The sequence below is a fragment of the Ictidomys tridecemlineatus genome, chromosome 10 (assembly GCF_052094955.1).
Source record: "Ictidomys tridecemlineatus isolate mIctTri1 chromosome 10, mIctTri1.hap1, whole genome shotgun sequence".
Taxonomy (NCBI): Eukaryota; Metazoa; Chordata; class Mammalia; order Rodentia; family Sciuridae; genus Ictidomys; species Ictidomys tridecemlineatus.
Window position 1 is genome coordinate 101,391,791 of NC_135486.1, and position 21,590 is coordinate 101,413,380.

Genomic DNA, 21,590 nt, shown 5'->3' on the forward strand with positions numbered 1-21,590 from the left:
GGGGAGGAGCTCATATACCACAGCAGCCAGAATAGAAGAAACTTGCCCCTCCAAGCAGGAGACCCCTCCCACCTGGGTGTCTGGGAGACCTGGTACACCCCCTCCATGCTTGTGACCTCATAACCTAGGTGTTGGGGGAGCTCTTACACCGCCAGAGCCAGGGACAGGGGACTCCACCGTCCAGGCAGAATATCCCCTCCACCTGCTTGTCAGTTGAGTTCATACACTCCCACAAACAGGGTAGAGGGGACTCACCACTGAAGATGGGAGACCCCTCCCACCTGGGTGTAGAGGGTACCTCCTATACCACTGCAGCCAGGGTAGACAGGCCTTGCCTTTCCAGGCCAGAGACACTTCCACCTACTGTCAGAGTGAGATAATTTCTCACAGCAGCAAGGGTAGAGCGAACTCGCCCCACCCACCTGGGTTTCAGGGAGAGCTCTTATTCCACTGCAGCTAGGTTAAAGGAAACTCACCCCTCCAGCCAGGAAACCCCTCCCACCTTAGTGTCAGGGGGAGTTCCTACACTGCTGCAGCCAGGGTAGAGTGGACTTGCCTTCCAGTAAGGAGACACCTCCAACCTGGGTGTCTGGGTGAGCTCCTCTACCTCTGCAGCAAGGATAGAGAAGACTCACTCATCCCGTTGGGAGACTCTTCCTACCTGGTTTGTTAGAGTCTGTAAACAAGCCAAGATGGCGCCTGGTATTTTGCCAGAGAGAGTGGTTTGTGAAGTAACGCCAGGGAGCCATTAAGTGTGGAGATTCCTTATTGGTTGACTGCTGTATCTCGTTTATGTTAATTAGATAAACTGTGTGGAATGTATAAATACCTCTGTTGTCCTACAATAAATGGCTCCCACTCCTGCTGTATCAATGTACACAAGTTGTTCGTCACCCCCTGGTTATTTTGCTGCAGCCAGACTGCTGCACTGGTTGTCTGAGGGAGCTTGATTACTGCAGCAGCCATTGTAGAGGGGATTCACCCCTAAAGGTGGGAGACTCCTCCCACCTGGGTGTAGGGGAGACCTTCTATACTACTGCAGCCAGGATAGAGGGGACTCATCACACCAGGCAAGAGACACCTCCCTCCTGAGTGTGACGGAAAGCTAGTAAGCCACTACAGCCAGGATAGAGGGGACTTGCCCTTTAAAGCAGGAGACCCCTTCCATATGGTTATGTTGTGAGGGCTAGTATACCACAACAACCAGAAAAGAAGGGACTCGCCCTTCCAGTCAGGAGACCCTTCCCTCTTGTGTGTCTGGGAAAGCTGGTAAACCCCTGAAACTAGGGTAGGGGGATGTCACCCCTCTATGCGGGAGACCCCTCCACCCTGAAAATCAGGGGAAGCTCCTTAACCTCTGCAGCCAGGGTAGAGTGGACTCACTCTTCTAGCTGTTACCATGGAGCCCAGTAGGACAATTCTGTTATCATAGTAGAAATGAAGCTATTTCTGTGAAGCCCAGCTGAAGGCCAGTGGCTTTATTTATGTATTTTTGTGAAAAACTAGGAAGAAGGTGCCCAGTACCTGGAGTGCTAATTTTTTTCCCAGCCAGTGGCCAAGTAAAAAAGGGTAATAGGAAAAGAGGAAGTTTAACTTTTCTGTAGAGACACTTTGCTGACAGTTCTGAAATCAGTCATGGAGAAGATTTCTGGAGAAGGTCATTTAAGACTTTTCTATGGGCCTGGGTAGGGAGGGACAAGATGGGAAGGTGGGGCTGACAGCAGCTAGGGTGGATCTAAGAATGAGAAAGGAGATGTAAAAAGAATAATGGGAAAGGGGTTTGGTATTTTCTCTATCAATGAAAACTTGAGCAGTAGAATAGGTTGAGCAGAGGGGAGAATGGGAATGAATGTCCCAAAAAGCCTATGAGGGATGTGAAATTCTTAATAACCTGTTTTCAGTGATGACAAAGCAACTTCAAAGGAAATTTTCACCAGATCTCAGAGAGGGGTCCAAAGGCTCTCCTCAGCTAGTTTGAGCTTTGGGTTAACTGGTAAGAGGATCTGGTGGGACCAGGTGTGGGCACTGACAGGAGAAGAGAGGAGTGAGTGGGTAGAGGGATAACTTTAGTACCTGTGTAAGGTACCGGCAAAATGTCGGAGGAAGAGACCACAAGAGACTGGCTTCATAAAAAAAGCATAAGGGGATTTTTATTGAGGATCCCAATTCAGCGCACTGAGACTCTAAGCCCATTCAAGAAGCCAGAGCAGCCCAGAGCCCAGAGCAGGGGTTGAACAATGCTTAAGTACATTTTGGGGGGAAGATTGGGGGGAGGGGCTTTGTATACATCACAGTCTCTTTTAACAAATCACCTTACACCACGGGAAAATCAAACAATAATTCTAAGACTTGATTAGTACATTCATTGGCGGAAACAGGGCTTGCTGGAGTGATAGGTCTTTCCTAAGGAGGGGGTTACATTTAAACTGATTGGTTCGGACCCTGAATGTTTACATGACAAGCAGCACAGGGTCTTGAATGCTTACGTGAGGAGTTGCACAGGACCCCAGGCCATTAATCAACTAAATGGCCAGTAGGGCCTTGTCCTATTTGCCTCAGGAATTTAACCCATTCTTTGCAGTTTAGAAGCAGGTTTACAATGCCAGGTCCTTTACATTTTAACTCAGGCTCTGCAGCTTAGAAACTTTACCCTTTCACCTGCTACCCCAGCAAGGGAGCAATGGTTTGAGGAAGAGCAGTGGTTTGGGTTTTTAATCTAGTAATTCGAGGGGAGAAAGCAGGTTATTGAGGTTGGAGAGATGATGGAGGGGCTGGGGCAGAAGTTTGAGGGTGAGGACCTATTTGAGCCATGTGATAGGATGGAGGTTTATAAGCAGGGTCAAAAGTAGTGGATGAGTCTGGAGGAGAAGAAAATTGGGTATCCATTGTTGTGGGAGTTTGTTTGCAAGCTAGAAAAATTTGTAGAGGTTTGCAAGAGGTGCAGAGAGCAGAATTGGATCAGTGCAGGAAAAAAAAACTTGGACATAGGGGCTCTTTACCCATTTTTTGGAATGCTCACAATAATTGTAATAATCCCTTAGAAAGGAGAGATCCAGAGATCCCAAAGGGGGTCATTTATTTTGTCTAGGGGATAAGTGGGCTAATTTTGGGTGCTATATTTGATAATTTTGGGGGTTTGATGTCTGGTATCAAGAAGAGGGTTTTGAGGTTTTCCAAGAAGCATTTTAAGGGAGAGTCAACCGGTAGAGAGGACACATTACCCATTTCTCAAACATAGTATAATGGAGAGGGAAAGGGATGCAAACATAGTATAAGGTAAAAGGATGGTGACACAAAGTTAGTGTAAGGGAGAGGGAGGAAACTGATTTATTGACAAAAGTATCATCCCTGATACAGCCAAAAATTAGAGGAGTGCCTAGTGGCATATTGGAGTTGCAGAGATTGTTTGTCACCAAATCCTGACAATAGAGGCTCCTGTCCTTGACAGGGCCAGAAAGAGAGAAAGAGAAAGACCAACAGAAGAAAGAGAGATCATGTGAGAGTGAACACAAGAGAGGAATATAGAGAGAAAAAGAGAGGGGGACCTAGCAGGAGGAGGTTTTTATAGCTAAATTCTAATGGGGTCTCTGGGTCTGCAAGCTGCCCTGTTGGCAGACAATGATGGGATCACACAGTAGTAGCTAAGGGTGTCATCTTCTGCCCTCAGGCATATAGGGCAGGGGTCAGATTTGGGTTTCTGTTGCACCAGACAGGTCAAGTGATCAGCCTTGAGTGGGATTGAGTATTCAGACTTTATGCAAACAGGTGATAAAGAACCAGACAGAGGGGGTTTTGAGTGTGTGGGTTATCCTGCAGCTAACTTTTGTCAGATGTCCTGCAGACAACTTAGATCAGCCTGTCCTGCACCTAACAAGGCAGAATAAATATACCCCCACAGCCAGGATAGAGAGGACTCGCCCCTCCATGCGGGAGACCCCTCCCTCCTGGGTGACCTGGGGAGCTTGATTACTGCAGCAGCCAGGCTAGAGGGGAAATGCCCCTACAGGCGGGAAACCCTTCCCACTTGGGTGTGTGTTTGGGGAGCTCCTATTCTGCTACAGCTAGGGTCGAGGGAACACATCCCTGCAGGTGGAAGACCCCACCCACCGTGGTGGACTGGTAATTCTTTTATGTCAAGAGCTAAAGTAGGCAGGACTCTCCCTTCCGGGTGGGATACAACTCCCACCTGGTGTCGGGGGAGCTTGTATACTGCCAAAGCCAGGGTAAAGGGGACCTGCCTCTTCATGTGAAAGACCACTACCACCTGTGTGTAGGGGGGTGCTTGTATACTGCCTTAGCCAGGGTAGAGAAGACTTGCCACTACAGGCGGGAGAACCTTCCCATCTTAGTGTCTGGGAAAGCTTGTATACTGCCACAGCCAAAGTAGAGGGGACTTGTCGTTCCAGGCAGGAGATCACTGCCACCTGTGTGTCCAGGGGAGCTCGTATACCCCTGCAGCCAGTGTAGAGGGGATTCGCACCTCCAGTCAGGAGATCCCAAAACCTAGGTGTCAGGGGGGACTCCTATACCACTAGAGCAAGGGGAAAGAGGACTTGACCCTCCAGGTGGAAGATCCCTTCCACCTTATTGTAAGGGAAGTTTATATTCTGCCACAGGCAGGGTAAAGGTGACTGACCACTAGAGGCAGGAGACCCATCCCACCTAGATGTAAAGGGGAGCTTCTATACCACTACAGCCATGGTCAAGGGGATTTGCCTCTCCAGGCCAGAGACCCTCCCCCCTCTGTGTGTCAGGGGAAAATCCTTTACCTCCTTTACCGCTGCAGCCAGGGTTGAGGGGACTTGCCCTTCCATGCGAGAGACCCACCAAACCTGGGTGTCAGGCAAAGCTAGTAAACTAGTGCATGCAGGGTAGAGGGGATTCACCACTTCAGGTGGAAGACCCACCCACCTGGGTGTGGTAGGGGGGAGCACTTATACTGCTGCAGCCAGGGTACTGGGGACTTCTCCTTCTAGGCAGAAGACCCCTCTCATCTGGGTATGAGGGGGAGCTCATATAATGCTGCAGCCAGGGTAAAGGGGACTCGCCCCTCAAGGCAAAAGACCCCTGAGTGTTAGGGGGAGCTCCTAAGCCACTGTGGTTAGGGTAGAAAAGACTCGCCCCTTCAGGCAGGAGACCCCTCTCACCTGGGTGTAATGAGGAGCTCATATACCGTCCCAGGCAGGACTTATCCCTAAAGGTGAGAGTCCCCTCCACCTGGGTGTCCTGGGGGGTGCTTCTATACAGCTGCAAGCAGGGTAGCAGGGACTCAAAATCCCAGGCAGAACACCACTTTCACCTGGATGTCCAGGGGAGTGCCTATCCTGCAGCAGCCATGGTAGAGGGGAATCTCCCCTCCAGGGAAGAGTCCCCTCCCAGTGGATGGCCAGGGGGAATTCATATACCTCCACAGCCCAGGTAGAGGGGATTTACCCCTCTAGGCAAGAGACCATCCAACATGGGTGAATGAGAGAGCTCCTATACTGCTACAGTCAAGGTAGAGGGGACTCGCCCCTCCAGGTCAGAGACCCTCCCACCTGGATGTCAGGGGAGCTCCTTTACTGCCACAGCCAATGTAGAGGGAACTCATGCCTCCAGGCGGGAGACCCCTCCTTCCTGGGTGTCTGGGAGCTTCTATACTGCATTAGCCAGGGTCTAGGGTACTCTCTCCTTCAGGCAGGAGACCCCTCACATCTTGATATGGGAGGGTACTCATATAACTCTGCAGCCAGGAGAGAGGGTACTCACCCTACTAGGTGGGAAACCTAAACCCTGGTTGTCAGGGGTTCTTATATACCTGCAGAGGCAGGGAACAGGGGACTCACCATTCCAGGCAAGAGAGCCCAACCACCTGAGGGTGTTAGGTGGAGCTTTTATACCACTATAGCTAGGGTAGTGGGGACTCCACCCTCCAGAAAACAAACCCCTCCCACCTCGGTGTTGTGCTGGAGCTTGTATAGAACCTTAGCCATGGTAGAGAGGTCTCACCACTTCAGATGAGAGACCTCTTCCACCAGGGTGTCTGGGGAGAGCTCCTATACCATCGAAGCCATGGTATACGATATATGTCACTCCAGTTGGGAGATCCATCCCACCTGGCTGTTAAAGGGCAGTCTTAGACAGCTGTGGCCAGGGTACTAGTGACTCACCCCTCCAGGCTGGAGATGCCTCCCACCTGGGTTTGGACGGATCTAAAATACCTAGGCAGCCAGGGTAGGGGAAACTCGCCCCTCCAGGCTGGAGACCCCTGCCACATGAGTGTAAGGGAGGGGGAGCTCTTATACCACTGCAGCCAGGATAGTGGGGACTCGCCCCTGCAGACAGTAAACCCCTCCCACCTGGGTGTCATAGGGAGTTTGTATATCACCTTAGCCTGAATAGAGAAGACTCGCCCCTCAAGGCAGGAGACCTCTCCCACCAGAGTGTCAGGGGGAGCTTTTATACTACAGCACCCAGGGTAGAAGTGAATTGCTCCTCCAGGCAGTAGACCCCTCCCACCTAGATGTCCACTGGGGGTGCTTGTATGCTGCCCTAGCCAGGGAAGAGGGTCTCGCCCCTCTAGTTGTAAAAGCCCTCCCTCCTGCGTGTCAGGGGAGCTCCTATACTGCTGCAGCCAGTGAAACTCAACCCACCAGGCGGGACACCCCTCCCCCCCGGGTGTTGCAGGGAGCTTGTATACCAAGTTAGCCAGGGTAGTGGGGACTGGAGGTGCTTGTATACCAATTTATCCAGGGTAGAGGGGACTTGAGGTATGAGTCACTCTACCCTTGCTGTGGATGTTTTAAGCTCCTCCTCCACCCAGGTGTGAGGGATCACCCTCCTATAGTGGTGAGTGCCCTGTACCCTGGCTACAGCAGTATAGGAGCTTCCCCCTGACACCCAGGTGGGAGGGGTCTCCCTCCTATGGTAGTGAATGTCCTGTACCCTGTCTGCAGCAGTATAGGAGCTTCCCTGACACCCAGGTGGGAGGGGTCTCCCGCATAGAAGACGGAGTCCCCTCTACCCTGGCTGCTGGGCTTTAGGAGATTCCCCAACACCCAGGAGGGAGTGTTATCCTGTCTGGAAGGGTGAGTACCCTCATTCCTGGCTGCAGCGGTATATGGGGAGAAAGGGAAGAAAGGGGAATGGATGGCACAGGGAGAGGGAGGCTAAAGGCCTAGATTCACTGAAGGCTGGCAGGATTGAAGAGCAAGACCCAGGCTGAAGGAGGCCAAAGCCCCCAGGCAAGGGGCACTGCTACCTTGTTCCAAAGGAAGACCACAGAGCCAACATCCAAGTTTCAGCCCCTGGCTCTGGTGAGTATCCTGGAAAAGGAATATGGAAAAGGCACCCAGCAGGGACAAGGACAACAGGAGGGCTGAAGGAAGGCACAGTGTGAAGTGCTGGAGAAAGGGTGTTTTTGGGGTGCGTGCCAGGACCACAGAAAACAGCTCAGACTAGTGACCTAGAGGAGGGCCCAGACTAGAGAAGAGCAGAGAAGGGTGGGGCCAGACAGGTAGGGATTGCACTAGGGTTGTGAGATGCAGGGAAGCCTAGGGGATTAGGAAAGTGGCCCCAGCAAGGTGCACAGTTCAAGCCCAGAGGAGCAAGGAGCAAGAAGGACCCTCAAAAGCTCAAGAGAAAAGCCAGTCCAGGGAATGGAGAGCCAAGGGCCAGCGCTGGGGCAGGTGGCTCAGGACAGTGGACAGTGCTGGGGAGGGAAAAAAGGGAATCCAGCAAGGGGGAGGGGGGATCGAGGCCCAATGCCACTGCCAGGTCTCAGGGTTCCTGGTGCTGCCCCAAGGGCCTAGGGAGAGTAAGTAGCCTAATTGAGGATCAGGGTTCTCTTTCTCATAAGGCACTCTGGCCCAGATGAGGATCAAAAGGCTTGTGATGTGAGGGTACAGTGGGGGGTCACAATGGGTGCAGAGAAAAGCAAGTGTCAGGACCCAATCAAGGAGCCCAGGTAAGGGACCAACCCCACCAAAAGGTATTAGGGACCCAATGATCAGGAGGCCTCAGCTCCAGGAAAAAGCAGTAGGGGAAGGAGAAATAGGATCACCATGAGGATGGGGAGACAGAGGGCTTCGCAAAGGGCACAGAGTGGAACGATTTTGGGGGCCAAATCAAGGAGTGCCCAGGTCAGACATGACAGGAAGACACACCAGAGAAAGGAATACAACCCAAGTAATGGATAAGGAGCTCAGGCTGGCAGCCAGGCCAGGGGACTCTAGGGTAAAAAGTCAGGGTGAAGAAAAGCTGGGTTAGGTTAGGGGCGGCTTTCAAAGCTAGAGGGCAGGAGAGTGAAAGCAGGGGATCGCCCAGTGCAATGTTATCACTTGGCCCAAGTCTACTACCAATTGTCAACTTTGGGTGGCAATGATGGCCCAGACAAGAGGCCCATAGGGATCCTCAGGGCCCAGAGGCCAGACAATTCAACTCCTCTTCCCCCCTGTGAGTAGATCCTCAGAGCGGGACCAGGACCAAAGGAGGGCAATGTGAGGGATGCTTTTAATCGAGGATTGGGGGGTGTTGGTGGGGCGCCAACAACCTTTGGAGGAGACCAGCCTAAGGAGAAGCAGGGGAAGAGGAGGGTCCTGGCAATTACAAAATAAGACAGTACAAGGTTAAAAGAGGGGAGACACAGGAGGGGGCCAGAAAGGGGCCTCAAATCAAGGGACAGGGACTGGGTCCTGGAGAAGGGTGACAGGGGCTCCAGCAAGGAGCTAGGCCCAAAAATGTGTCCTGGGTCCCATAAAAACAGACAGGGCTGTGGAGGAGAGAAAGGGGAGATGAGCGTTCAAAGCCTAAGTTCACTGCTCGGTGTCAGGATTGAGGAGCAGGGCTCAGCCTGAGAGAGTCCAAATGGCCCAGGCAGTGGGCACAGCTATGTTTTCCCAAAGGGAGCCCACAGGGCCAAATGCTCAGTTTCAGTCCCCTGGACATGGTGAGCATCAAGAGAAAGGTATCTTGTAAAGGGGACCAGCAGGGACAGGGAGAACAAGAGAGATGAAGGAGGGTACAGGATGAAAGGCCAGAGAAAGGGTGTTGATAGGGTGCGGGCCAGGACTCTTGAAAGGAGCCCACGCTAGGGACCAACAGGAGGGCACAGGCCAAGAAAGGGCAGTGAAGTTCAGGGCCAGCAGATGGGCAACAGTACAGCTCTGTTTCAGGGAAACCAAGGGGAGCAGGGTCCCAGTGTGGCCCACAGTCCAAGCCCAGGGAAGCACGGAGCAAGAAGGGTTTCCAGAACCTCAACCAAGGAGGCAGGCCAGGGAATGAAGAGCCAAGGGCCAGGGCTTGGGCAGGAGGCTCAAGACAGTGGACAAGACATTGCAGGGATTGCAGATTATCTGGTAGGGGGCAGGCATGTTTCTGGCCCAGGGCCACTGCCAGATGTCAGCATTCTGGGTGCAGGACCAAAGGCCCAGAGAGAGCAAGGGACCTAGGTGATGGGCAGAACTCAATTTCCCATAAGGTGCCTGGCCCAGATGAGAATCCAAGGATAGGGACATGGCAAAGGAGGCTTGGCAAATGAAGGGGGCCAGGAGGAGGGCGATGGGAGTGCACAGCGGGGGTTCTTGGTGGGTCGTGGGGAGGCAAGATTCAGGACCCAAGCCAGTTGCCCAGACAAAGGACCCACCTGAGTGAGCATGGATGAAGGACCCAAGGAGCAGGAGACCTGTAAGTGCCTGGGGAAAGCATGAGAGGAAGAGGAGGATGGGATTCTCAAGGACCAGGAGACAGAGAATAGCACAATGGGCATATAGTGTAGCAAGATGTTGCTTCCATGCAAGGGGCCCCACAGGTTAGACCAAACAGGAAGAGAGTCTATGCTATACCAAGTGACATGAGGAACAGTGTCAGGGGCTAAAGTGAGCACCCAGGCCCAGGGACTGAAGCGCAAAGTGTCATGGTTAGGGAGATCTGGGTTGGGGTATGGGCAGCATGCAAGGCCAGTGGGCAGGGGAAAAAAGGGAGGAGATCTCTCAAGGCTGGGTTGAAGCAAGTCACATGTTAACTTCCAGGCCTCAAGTTTCAGGCAGCAATGTGGACTCAGGCAAGAGACAGGGATCTGTTTCCCATAGGGAACCTTAAGGGCACAGAGGGCAGCTAATTTGGCTCCTTTTCCCAAATGAGTAGATCCTCAGAGAGGGACCTGGACCAAAGGAGGGTCTAAAGAGGGCACTGTGAGGGGATACCTTGTGTATGGAAGTTGTGGTTGTGGTCAGTTAGCAGCCAGGATCCATTCCAGGAGACTAGGCTAGGGAGAAGAAGGGAAAGTGAAGGGTCCTGGCAGTGCCAGGATAACATAGCACCAGTGGAACAGAAAAGAGGCACAGGATAGGGCCTGTAAAAAGAGGCCTGAAAACAAGGGAAGGGAAAAGGTCCTCAAGAAGGGCAGCCAGGGCCTTAAGCAAGACACTGGGCCCAGTAATGGAGAGCCAAGTGTTAGCATCTGGGGTTGGATGAATGAAAAAGGACATGGATAGGGAGGTGAGAGAGGGGAGAAAGAGGAGCAGGTGGCACAGGGGGAGGAGGGCTCAAGACCCAGTTGCACTGCAGGGTGTCAGGATTCCGAAGCAGGGCTGAGGGAGGCCAATGGGCACAGGCAATGTGCAGGTCTATGTTTTTTCAAAGAGAGACTGCAGGGCCAAGAGTACAGGTCAAGTTGCCTGGCCCAGGTGAGCATCCTGGGAAGGGGATCAGGAAAACAGGCCTGGCAGAAACAAAAACCACCAAAAGGCTGAAGGAGGGCTTAACCTGAAGGGCCATAGGTCAGGAGTGAGTAGGGTGGGGGCCAGGATACCAGCAAGAAGCCTAGAGGAGGACCTAGAGGAGGACACAGGCCAGGGGAGAGCAGGGAATGCCCTCAAAGGATGAGGGTGCTGCACTAGGGCACTGCAGTACAGGATAGCCAAAGGGAGCATGGAAGTAGCCCCAGGGATGGGCTCTCAGATAATGCCCAGAAAAGCAGTGAGGAAGAAGGGCAACCAGAGGCTCAAGCGAGGAACCAGGCCAAGGAACTTAGAGCCAAGGGCCATGACTTGGACAGGGGACTCAAGAAAGTGGACAAGATTTGGGAGGGAAAGCAGGGGATTCATCAGGGGGCAATCAGGTTTCAGGCCCAGGGCCACATCCATGTTTCAGAGTTTCTGGTGAAGGACCAAGCACCTAGTGAGAGCAAGGGGCACAGGCGAGGGGCAGTACATTGTTTCCCATAAGGCACGTGGACTCAGATGAAAATCCAGGGCCAGGGTCCTGGCAAAGGAGGCCAGGAAAGGGAGTGTGCCCATAATGAGGACGATGGGAAGGCATAGATTGAGATCAGGGTGGGTGTGTGGAGGGGCTAGAGCCAGGACCCTTGCCAGGCACCCAGGCAAGGTACCCACCAGATCAATGTTGATGAGGGACGCAAGGACAGGAGACCCAGGAGCACCAGAAAATGGCACAAGGGGAAGGGGATAAAAGGCCTCCAGGAGGACCAGGAGAAGCCAAGGGGTACCTAGGGGAAACCTACTGGTGGACCCAAAAGGAGCCCCCAGGTCAGACCCAACATGAAGAGACTCCATGCTATGGAAAAGTCCATGAGGAAAACAGTTAGGGGCTCAGGCAAACAGCCAGGCCCAGGGACTGGAGTGCAAAGGGTCAGGGATACGGAGGGCTGGGTTGCAGTAGGGGCAGCATGCAAGGAGAGAAAACAGGGGAGAGAAGAGAGTAGATGGCTCAGGGCTGGGTTGGAACAAGTCCCATGTTATCTGCCAGTCCTCAATGTTCAGGAAGTGAAGGGGACTCAGGCGAGTGGCAGGGCTGTTTCACATAGGGAGCATTCAGGGCACAGAGGCCAGCTAACTCCACTCTTCTGCCCCAGGTGAGTTGATCCTTAGAGAGTGACCTGGAACAAAGGAAGGGCCAAAGATGGTACTGTGAGAGGATACCTGATTGACGAGGTGGCGGGGGGGTTAGACTGCCAGGACCCATTCGAAAAACAGAAGGCTGAAGGAAGGCACAAGCTGAAGGGGCACAAGTCGGTTCTGAGTGGAGTGGGGGTCAGGATGCCATCCAGAAGCTCAGGCAAGGGACCTAGATGAAAACCTAGGCTTGGGGAGAGCAGGGACCACTAGCCTGGGAAGGCAGGCCTGCACTTGGGTACTGTTATACAGAGAAGCCAAGGGGAGAAGGGAAGCAGCCCCAGCAAGGAGCCCTCAGACAATGCCCATAAAAGCACTGATCAAGAATGGCCACCAGAGGCTCAAGTGTGGAGCCAGGCCTGGGAATGCAGAGCTAAGGGCCAAGGATGGGGTAAGGAGTTCAGGACAAGGGACGGGGCTTGGGAGGGAAGGCAGGGATCCAGTTGGTGCGAGTCAGGTTAAAGTGCCAGTGCCCCTGCCAGGTTTTATGGGTCTGGGTGCACGATCAAAGGCCCAGGGAATGCAAGGGGCCCACATGAGGGGCAGGGCTCTGTTTCTCCAAGATGCCCTGGTGAAGATGAGAACCAAGGGCCAGGGATCAGGCCAAGGGGAACTGGCAACAGAGTAATCTATGAGGACAGTGACCACAAGGCGTGGAACAGGCTTGCAGTGGGTACGGAGAGGGGCACAAGCCAGGACCCAAGCAAGGGTTCCAGGTAAGGGACAAACCCACCCAAAAAGAGGATTAGGAACCCAAGGAGGAAGAAGCTTGCTCACCAGGGGAAAGTGCTAGGGGAAGGAGAGAATGGGGCAGTGCTAGAATGAGAAGAGAGAGGTAAGTGCAAAGGATAAGGAGGGGAGCTCAATAGGGGACTCAAGCAAGGGGCCCCCCAGGTCTGTCCCAACAAGAGACCCCACGGGAAGCAACACGACAAAAGGAACATTATCAGCGGCTCAAGTGAGCAGCCTGGAACTAGAACTGGAGTGCAAAATATCAGGGATATGAGGGCTGTGTTGGGGTAGGGGCAGCATGCAAGGCTAGATGGCAGGGCATTGAAGGGAGAGGATCAGGCAGGGCAAGGTCGGCACTTGGCCTTCAATGATCAGAGACCAGCCAATTCCACTCTTCTGCCCCAGATAGAGTGGATCATCAGAGAGGGACCTGGAACAAAGGAGTGCCAAAAGAGGGCACTGCGATGGGATACCTTGTGTCCAGAATTGGAGGAGGGGGGAGTCAATGGGGAGTCAGAACCCATTCTTGGAGCCCAGCCTAGGGAGAAGCAGTGGGAGGGGGAGAGTCCAGGTGATGCCAGGATAGCACAATACTGTTGTAGGGTCAAATAAGGCAAGGCACTGAACATAGCAGAAAACAGTTTTATTTGGCTGCAGCCTGGCTCAGAGGGTACAGCTTTTACTGTTATCAATGAATCCCCTGTACCCCAATTTCAGGCAGTTTCAGAATTTTATACACAGCATGTAAGGGGAGGAGGTCAGAATTTCACATAAAAGCAGCTTTTTCTTTCACTATTTTGGGCAAGTTAACTCTTCAAGGACAACACCTGAGTAGGGAGATCTTCTTTTCCCCATTTTTCTTCTTCTTGCCAGTTGTCACCATGGAGCCCAGTTGGTAACATATCTTAAAAATGTAGACATCTCTGTGAAGCCCAGCTCAAGGCCAGAGGACTTGTTTTCACATTTCTTCAAACTACTATAGAGGATATGTTTGTGAAAAACTAGTAAGGGGATGCCCAGCACCTGCAGTGCTGGTATCTTCTCGGCCAGTGACCAAGTGAAACAGGGCAACAGGAAAATAGGAAGTTTATGTATATTGAATGGTTTTGCAGAGACTCTTTTTCTAACAGTCTAAAAATCAGCCATGGTGAAGATTTCTTTAGAATCCCAGGTAAGACTTTTCTGTGGAGAAAGGGGGTGTCACTTAAATCCCCCATTTAACAATGCTCCCCATAAATTAATCCTTTAAACTTAAGAGCACAATTACCATTATATTGGCTTAAGGCCTTATAATATCAAAATCTTAGTTGTTGTCATCTTTCCAAAATCAGCTTTCATAGTGCACTGGTTAGTTTTAATCACAGTGGAGCATAATATGGGAGCAATAAACAGGTTTACAGCAGAATACCCAGTATAGCAGTTAAGGTTTTAAATTTACCTAGGGTTGACAACCATCTCCCAAAAGCATGTTTGGGACCCAAAGTTGAATGCTCTTCTAGATATACACTAGCACATGTGCTAGTTCTCTTGTGTTGTTGGCTATATTCTTAATGTGTTTGCATATTTCAATACATTTGGATGCCACAATCTGAGCTGTTGAACTCTCCACATATTTCTCTCTCCTCAGCCAGTAAATTACTTAATGAAGCAGTTTTGATAGTTAGCCATTAGCGTTGGCTCTGATTTGTGGCTAGGAGGTTTAAGGCTGTGATAGTCTGATTAATAATTATTTCTAGTACAGCTTTTAAGTAAATAATTCTGTTTAACAGGTAAATAAGGGTTCTATATCTCCAACCGCCATTTTGTACCCAGGTAATGGGACCATAAGTGGCAATGATCCTCTGGGGTGGCCACTTACCTTCACCCCAAGATTGGTGACCTCCTAAATCATGTTACTTCCCAATGGACCTCTTTTTTCTTTCCAAACAGTCATCCATCCATTGCATTCCTCTAGCTGGACAGGTCCTAAATATATGTTTTACCCCCTCTTGGTTACTGTATATTTTCTTGAAATATAGTTCCTATAATCTTCATGGTTGGAATTGCAGTAGAACAGAACCTATTAAGTTTACCAAAGGAAACCAAACTAAAGAATAGACTAATGTTTTGGTTAGCATAAGTTAAACAGCATAAATTAACAAACCAAAACTAATAACACCAAAAAAAATCGTAGAAAATTTATATAAGCAAGATAAAAAAGCAAAAATGAATTCTTTTACCCAGTGACCAGTCAGTAGGTGTTACTGTTATCAAACCAGTAGCAAAACCCAGAGAATTTTGTATATATCTAGAAGCAAGGGGTGCCAATGCATTATAGTATACAAACTATATTAGCTGTTGAAAGTGTTTATTAGCCCTGGTTGGAAGTATATCTTTCATGGTGCATTGATAAGCCAGTCCCTCCTGTGTGGCTGAAGAAGGGCCATAGTCTCCTCAAGCTTTGACTGTGCATACACCAGTTGGCTTCTGGAGTGATTGGAGCAGGGCTGTTGCTTTTCTGATCCTCAAGCTTCTCTGGTGCTCCTTGTTTTTCTAGAGAGCTTCAAGGGCAAAACAGCATCTGGAGTGCACACACAGTCAGCAGCTGCAGGCTTGAGTCTAGTGTATTCAATCAAGGGACCTATTTTTCAAAGTTGACAGCAGTTGGGGTAGATAAAATAAGAGGGAAAGGGCCCTTCAAATAAGTTTAGGTGTTTGAATATTCCATTCTTTGACCCAGAATCAATCTCTAGGCTTGAAGGGGTATGCACCTGTGGTAAAACATAGTGACAATCTTTCTCTAACCCAATGGTTGAGAACCTGTAAAGTTTTTCATAAGTCCTGAAGCTGTCTTCTCAGGGTGAATTCTCATATCTCTCTTAAGTCTCCCAAAAGTCCTCTTATAAGAGGGGGGCCTCACTACGTTATCTTATAAGGAGAGAATCTAGTCTTCCTAGTGGGAATGGATCTAATCCTCAACAGTGTCATAGGGAGAATTTCATCACAATGTAAGTGAGTCTCCTGACATAGCTTACACAATTTAGACTTAAATTCCTGTTCACCCTTTGAACTTTACCAAAACTCTGCAGCCTATAGGCAGTATATAACTTCCATCTTATATTTAAACTCTGGTCATAAATTATATCACCTCTGCCCAAAAGCTGGCCCACTGTTTGAGCCAATAGTTATTGGGATAAAAAATCTGGAATCATTTCCCAGAGAAGCATCCTGGTTATCTCCCTTGACTTTTCAAGGCGGGTGGTAAAGGCTTCCACCCAGACAGAGTAGGAACAAACAAAAACCAAAAGTTACTTATAGCCCCGTGGCATGGTATTTCAGTGAAGTCTACTTCTAATTCTTCAAAAGGTGCTCCTCCTATAGTTTGGATTCCTGCTGGGAACTCTGGCCTCTGACAAGGATTGTTATGAGCACAAGACTCACATTCTTTTCAGAATATCCAGGTGAAGTTTGTGAGCCAGAGAACATTGAAATGTTGACTCACAACACTCTCATGTGCTCTATTTCCAATGTGTTCTCCTGTTTGATAAAGGCTAGGGCTAGATTTTCTGGGATGGCTATGCTGGCCATCACAATATCTCCATCATCCTCCTGGGAAAAAATTTTCTTTTTTAGTCTTAAACTATTTACATTCATGTTGGGAGTATGTTGGCTCCCATTCTGTTATATAATCTGCCATGCAGAAGGGAAGCCTTTAAACCTGGGACTCGATTTTCTTCTCATTTCTTGCAGACAATTCCTTAGCCTCTCTGTATACACCCTCCAGTTGCCCAGAGAAATCACAGTTTCCCTTTTGATGACCGTGGCAATATATAATCACAACGTTCCTGGGAGCCCACAGTGCATCCAAAATTTTATGAGTTTCTTGACCATACATTATGCCTTCTTTTCTCCTGAGTTAATGAGCCCCTTTTCTTTGTATAAGGCCCTATAAACATGAAGGGTAGAAAACACATATTTTGAGTCTATGTAAATATACACCCAGACTTCTGTTGTAAACTGAGGTACTCGAGTCAAAGCAATAAATTTTGCTTTTTGTGCTGAGGTTCCCTGAGGCAGAGGTTCTGCCTTGATAGTGGAGTCCAGAGTGACCACTGCATATCCAGAAAAACAGAACTCATCTTTAATAAAACTTCTTCCAACCAATATTTGTCTCATAGCCAATTTATCAGCTTCCAACAACAAAAGATCTGTGGCTCCAAGGGCCCGTAAACAAGGTGTCCAATCTTGGGCTACAGAGCCCAGCTCTTTGGACAGGTTTCCATATCAAGACTCCTACAGCCATTCCAGACTGTCCCTGGATGTACAGAAAGTAAAGCTTTGTGAGGTCAGGTAGCCCTAGAACAGATGCACTGAGAGTGCTTGTTTAATGTCCTCAAAGTTCTTTTGCATACGTGGCCCACATATTAAAGGATACAATTCTCCCCCCTTTGAGGCTCCACAGAGGGGTTTCCTATAACTGAAAGTTGGGGATCCATATATGGCTGAATCTGTAGCCCACAAGAATTCTCTATTCTGATAGCAGGTTGAAAGGAATGGAATTGAGCATATTTCCTGTTTCTTTTGAGGTCCATTGGCTATTGTCTGTTCTGTTGCTGAGTCAGATGGTAACCAAAGTATTTGACCTTTTTCTTGATATATATAGGCTTTAAAGTCAGAGTCCAGTACTGTCTTAAGGATGGTGTCCTCAAGCCCCTGGGAGAAACTGTCATTTAGGGAAGGGGAGCATACATAAATCATCTAGCACTTTAAGATGCAGGAATTTTTTTGGTATCACTTCGTATAGGATCTTGGCTGGTGGGATTCTCTAACTCTCAAATCTAATGTAAATCTTAGCAGAAATTGATGACCTGAGACATCATTTGTATAAAAGACACCTATGTCAATCTCAGCGTGGGCCATCTGCCATGGTTTGAGGACAGGTTCCCAGGAGGTTCTGATGTGGCGGCCACATTTTTCTCACCTAGTTGTTGCTCTTTGTCTGCGTGGCTTTTTTTCTCTTGACAGGTGGGAGCCTGCTCTAATTGTGTATAGTAGCTACCCCACTTGTGATTTTGTTCACTATGCCTTGGTGCATGGGGCTCTGTGTCCCTTCCTGTTGGTGGCTCACAGCAAGTGGCTTGGAGCCAGGGTTGCATGACCTTTTAGAGAGTGCAACCTATGGCTCACTATGGTGAAATATATATATATATATATATATATATATATATATATATATATATATATATATATATATATATATATATATATATATTTTGAGATTTGTAGCAGCTGAGCCGTCCTGAGGAACTGGGTCCTATGCATCATATACATTTGAGTGTGTCTATTGGACCCCTGCAATATTCATCAAACATCAATTTATGAGCAAGTGGGAAGAAACTGAAAGGAGAAGTTAGAGCCAAAGGCTGGGCGAAAGAATTCATTCCTTCTCTGTTCAAGGCTTAGCATTTGAGCATGGCAGTATGTGATTTCTCACTGGGGCCACTGCAGCTTTCCCTTTTTGTCTGGCCATGCTATTTTTTCCTTATAAACATTTTGACCATTGGCTTTGTTCTAGTGAGACCTCCCATTTGAGTGACATCTGTGTTGTGGCGAGGGCAGCTGTAAGGAGATCCATCCTCTTCTTTATCTTTTTGGTCTGCCTGTCTTTGAGCCTCTGGGTCTCCATTGAGGAAAACTGTGGTGGCCATCTTCTTCATCTCTGGCACACTTCTCAGTAAAGCCAGTTTGTAATTTTTAGCAAATGTCACTCTAAGCCTGTTCCACAAAGGCTGCATTGGTCACCTGTTGCTTGAGCCTCTGCACCTCTTCTCTGACAAACTTGCATTGTGGTTCCCCTTGTATGATGCTTGCATGGTGCCCCTCTTTCCCGGGCACCTCTGGGCAGAGAGAGGGGCAGCAGCAGCACTGGACAGACACTCACTTCTGAGTCAGTTGGGCACAACTCTTTTGATTATTACTGCCAGTTTCATAAGGCAGAGGGGCCTTAGGCAGATGTGGGGTCTAGGGAAATATTCAGGGCTATCAGAGGTGCAAGAGGAGAGATGCTGGAGCAGTGGGAAGATTTGCTTGGCTCTATTTGTCTGCAGATGTGCTCTGGCTTTGACTAGGTCTTAGGTCTGGCTTGGATTCCTGGGCACAGTTTATTTCTTATTTTTTTTTCTCTTAGACTTCCTTTGAGAGCTTCTTGATATCTCTTTATTTTTAGCCCTTCTTTGTTGTGGCCTCATCCTAGATCTGGATAATGGACTGAATCAGATAAGTCATGGTCCAGAGTTTCCTCCATGTAGGAGGAAGTATGATTTTTCCAGCTTCTGAGTGCAATGGTGATGAAAGGCTGGCACACAAAACTGCCTTGTCTCCCTCAGGTGTTTCTCTGGTCAATATGCACAAGTCTTTAGTCCCTTGCAGGGGCATATGGAGTGCTCTCATCTGGGTTGTTCCTCTGATCTTGGGGCAAATCTCCCACCTTAATCTTTGGAGGTGAAAGAGTCTTTCATTGTAGGAAGCCTTTGGCTCTGAGGACACCAAAGAGAAAGAAATACCCAGTATTGGAGGCCATCATTTGTTGCTTCTGAGGATGACAAGGCTGAGGGGACAGTTTTCTTTCCCACTGGTATTGGCAAATTTGGGTAGAGTTGCACATAAGGTGGTGGGTCCTCTTCTGGCTCATGGGGCAAACTGTTTCCCTTCCTGTTTTTCCTCCATCAGGTATTCTGGTCAGCTGCTTTGCTCTGGGTCTTAGAGACCTCTAGGCTCCTGGCTAGCATCAGCTTGGACTGTCTATCTAGACAGGCTCTCAACAAAGGGGGCTGTTTCTGTACTAACTCTTGACAGCAATCAATGTAAAAGAAATGGTTCAGGGACTCCAACAATAATAAAAAGGCCCTCAGCAATGACTCTCTCATCTGAAGAGCCTTCTGTTGCCCAGACCACATCTTGTGTGGGCCATTCTAATTCAGATAGTATGCTACATTTTTGGAATGAGTTTCACCCCACCATTACCAGGAAAACCTTCCTAAAGGTTTCTAACAAACATTCCAGAAGGCTCAGTTTCCTTTGTGTGCCTCCCATGTTCCAGCCTGCATAAGCATCACACCTGTAGGACAAGACTCACTGTTTACATCTCATGCTATTCCACTTGTGGGGACTTAGGGCCCTCTTAGCATTGTGGGTTAGCCTCAACCCCTGACCTGGAGCTTTCACCTAGATGTTTGTTGGTGAAATTCCACCATAGACTGTATGATGTGCCATGGAACCTCAGATCAAGACTCCTCACTCGCTTCAGCTCTGGAGTTTGGTAGGAAACCTTCCCTTTGTCCATCTCATTTGCATACTTTTCCCACAGACATGGTCAGAAATAAATTTATATACTGCCCAAATTCCAACATTTCCAAACCAAACAAATCGGGTGTCATGGTTTTCCCTCTGCTCACTGACCCAGAAAAAAGTCTACTAGGGCAACTCCCTGGGTCTGTTTCAGCTCCATCCACTTTGGAGAAAACTCAGGACTCAACAGAAGTTGATCAAGCCTCTCTTTCACCCACTTAGGCCTTGAAGAGGAAGTGAGGTTGTCTTCAAAAACAAATGGACCCAGGTCCTAACTGTTCAATTGGGCAGAGCCTCAAAACCCTAATTCTGGCTTTTGCTGCCTGTGGGTCCCTTTGTGCTCTAGGATGGCAGCCCCAGGGTGCTGGGTAAGTTGATCCTCCTTCAGACCGAGAGTGGCCTGGGTGTGCCAAGGAGAATGCAGTGCCCCCCCCAGAAAAGTGGGTCCGTTGATAAAAGAGAGGCACAATAGCCCTCCCTACCTCCTCTGTCCCATCTGGTCCCCACAAATGTTGTAGGGACAAATGAGGCAAGACACCGAACATAGCAGGAAACAGTTTTATTTGGCTGCAGCCTGGCTCAGAGGGTACGGCCTTTGCGTAATCAATCAATACCATGAAACCCGCGTTCAGGTAGTTTCAGAATTTAATACCCAACATATAAGGGGAGGGGTTCAGAAGTTCACAGTCTGAAAAAGTTCACATAAAAACAGATTTTTCTTTCACTGTTTTTGACAAGTTAACTCTTCAAGGAGAACTCCTGAGATGGAGAGAAATTCTTTTCTCCATTTTTTTCTCTCCCTGCCAGTTGTTACCATGGAGGTAGGTTGGTAACATATCCTTAAAATGTAGACATTTCTATGAAGCCAAGCTCAAGGCCAACAGCCTTGTTTGCACATTTCTACAAACTACTATACTTGATATGTTTGTGAAAAAGTAGTAAGGTGTGCCAGCACCTGGAATGCTGGTATCTTCTCGGCCAGTGACAAAGTAAAACAGGGCAATAGGAAAATAGGAAGTTAAGCAACATTGAATTCTTTTGCAGAGACTTTTTCTGACAGTCCTAAAAACAGCCATGGTGAAGAATTCTGAAGAAGCCCATTTAAGAGTTTTCTGTGGAAGATGGGGGTTACACTTCAATACAAGGAGAACAGAGGGGAGGCAAAGGAGGGGGCTCGATAAAGGGGCTTGAAATCAAGGGAAAGGGATAGGATCCTGGAGAAGGGTGGCCTCAAGCAAGGAGCCAGGCCCCGGAATGGAGATCCAAAGGCAGGGTCCCATGAAAACCGACAGGACTATTAAGGGGAGGAAAGGGAGAAAGGGGCACGAGTGGCACAGGGAGAGTAGGGCTCAAGGCCCAGGTCCACTGATGGGTGTAAGGGTTTGGAAGCAGGGCCCAGGCTGAGGGAGGCTAAAGAATCCAGAAAAAGGGGAAGGGCTACATTTCTTTCAAAGAGAGCCTGCAGGGCCAAAGTCCAGGTCCAGACCCATGGCCATGGCGAGCATTCTGGTAAAGGGATAAGGAAAAGGGGCATCACAAGGACAGTGACAATAGGAGGTCGCAAGGAGGGCACAACTGGAAGTGCTGGAGGATGCCTGTTGATGGGGGGGTGCAGGACCCCCACAGGAATACCAGGCTAGG

At 49.3% G+C, this 21,590-nt stretch overlaps 1 long non-coding RNA gene across 1 annotated transcript in view; it reads left to right on the top strand.

The window, feature by feature from the left end:
* Positions 1–1,588: 1,588 nt before the first annotated feature.
* LOC144367049 (uncharacterized) overlaps positions 1,589–21,590 on the top strand; it is a 208,620-nt gene continuing 188,618 nt past the window's right edge. Inside the window, exon 1 of the long non-coding RNA XR_013426258.1 lies at positions 1,589–1,657. This is a non-coding gene — a long non-coding RNA (uncharacterized LOC144367049). The remainder of the gene's footprint in view (positions 1,658–21,590) is intronic.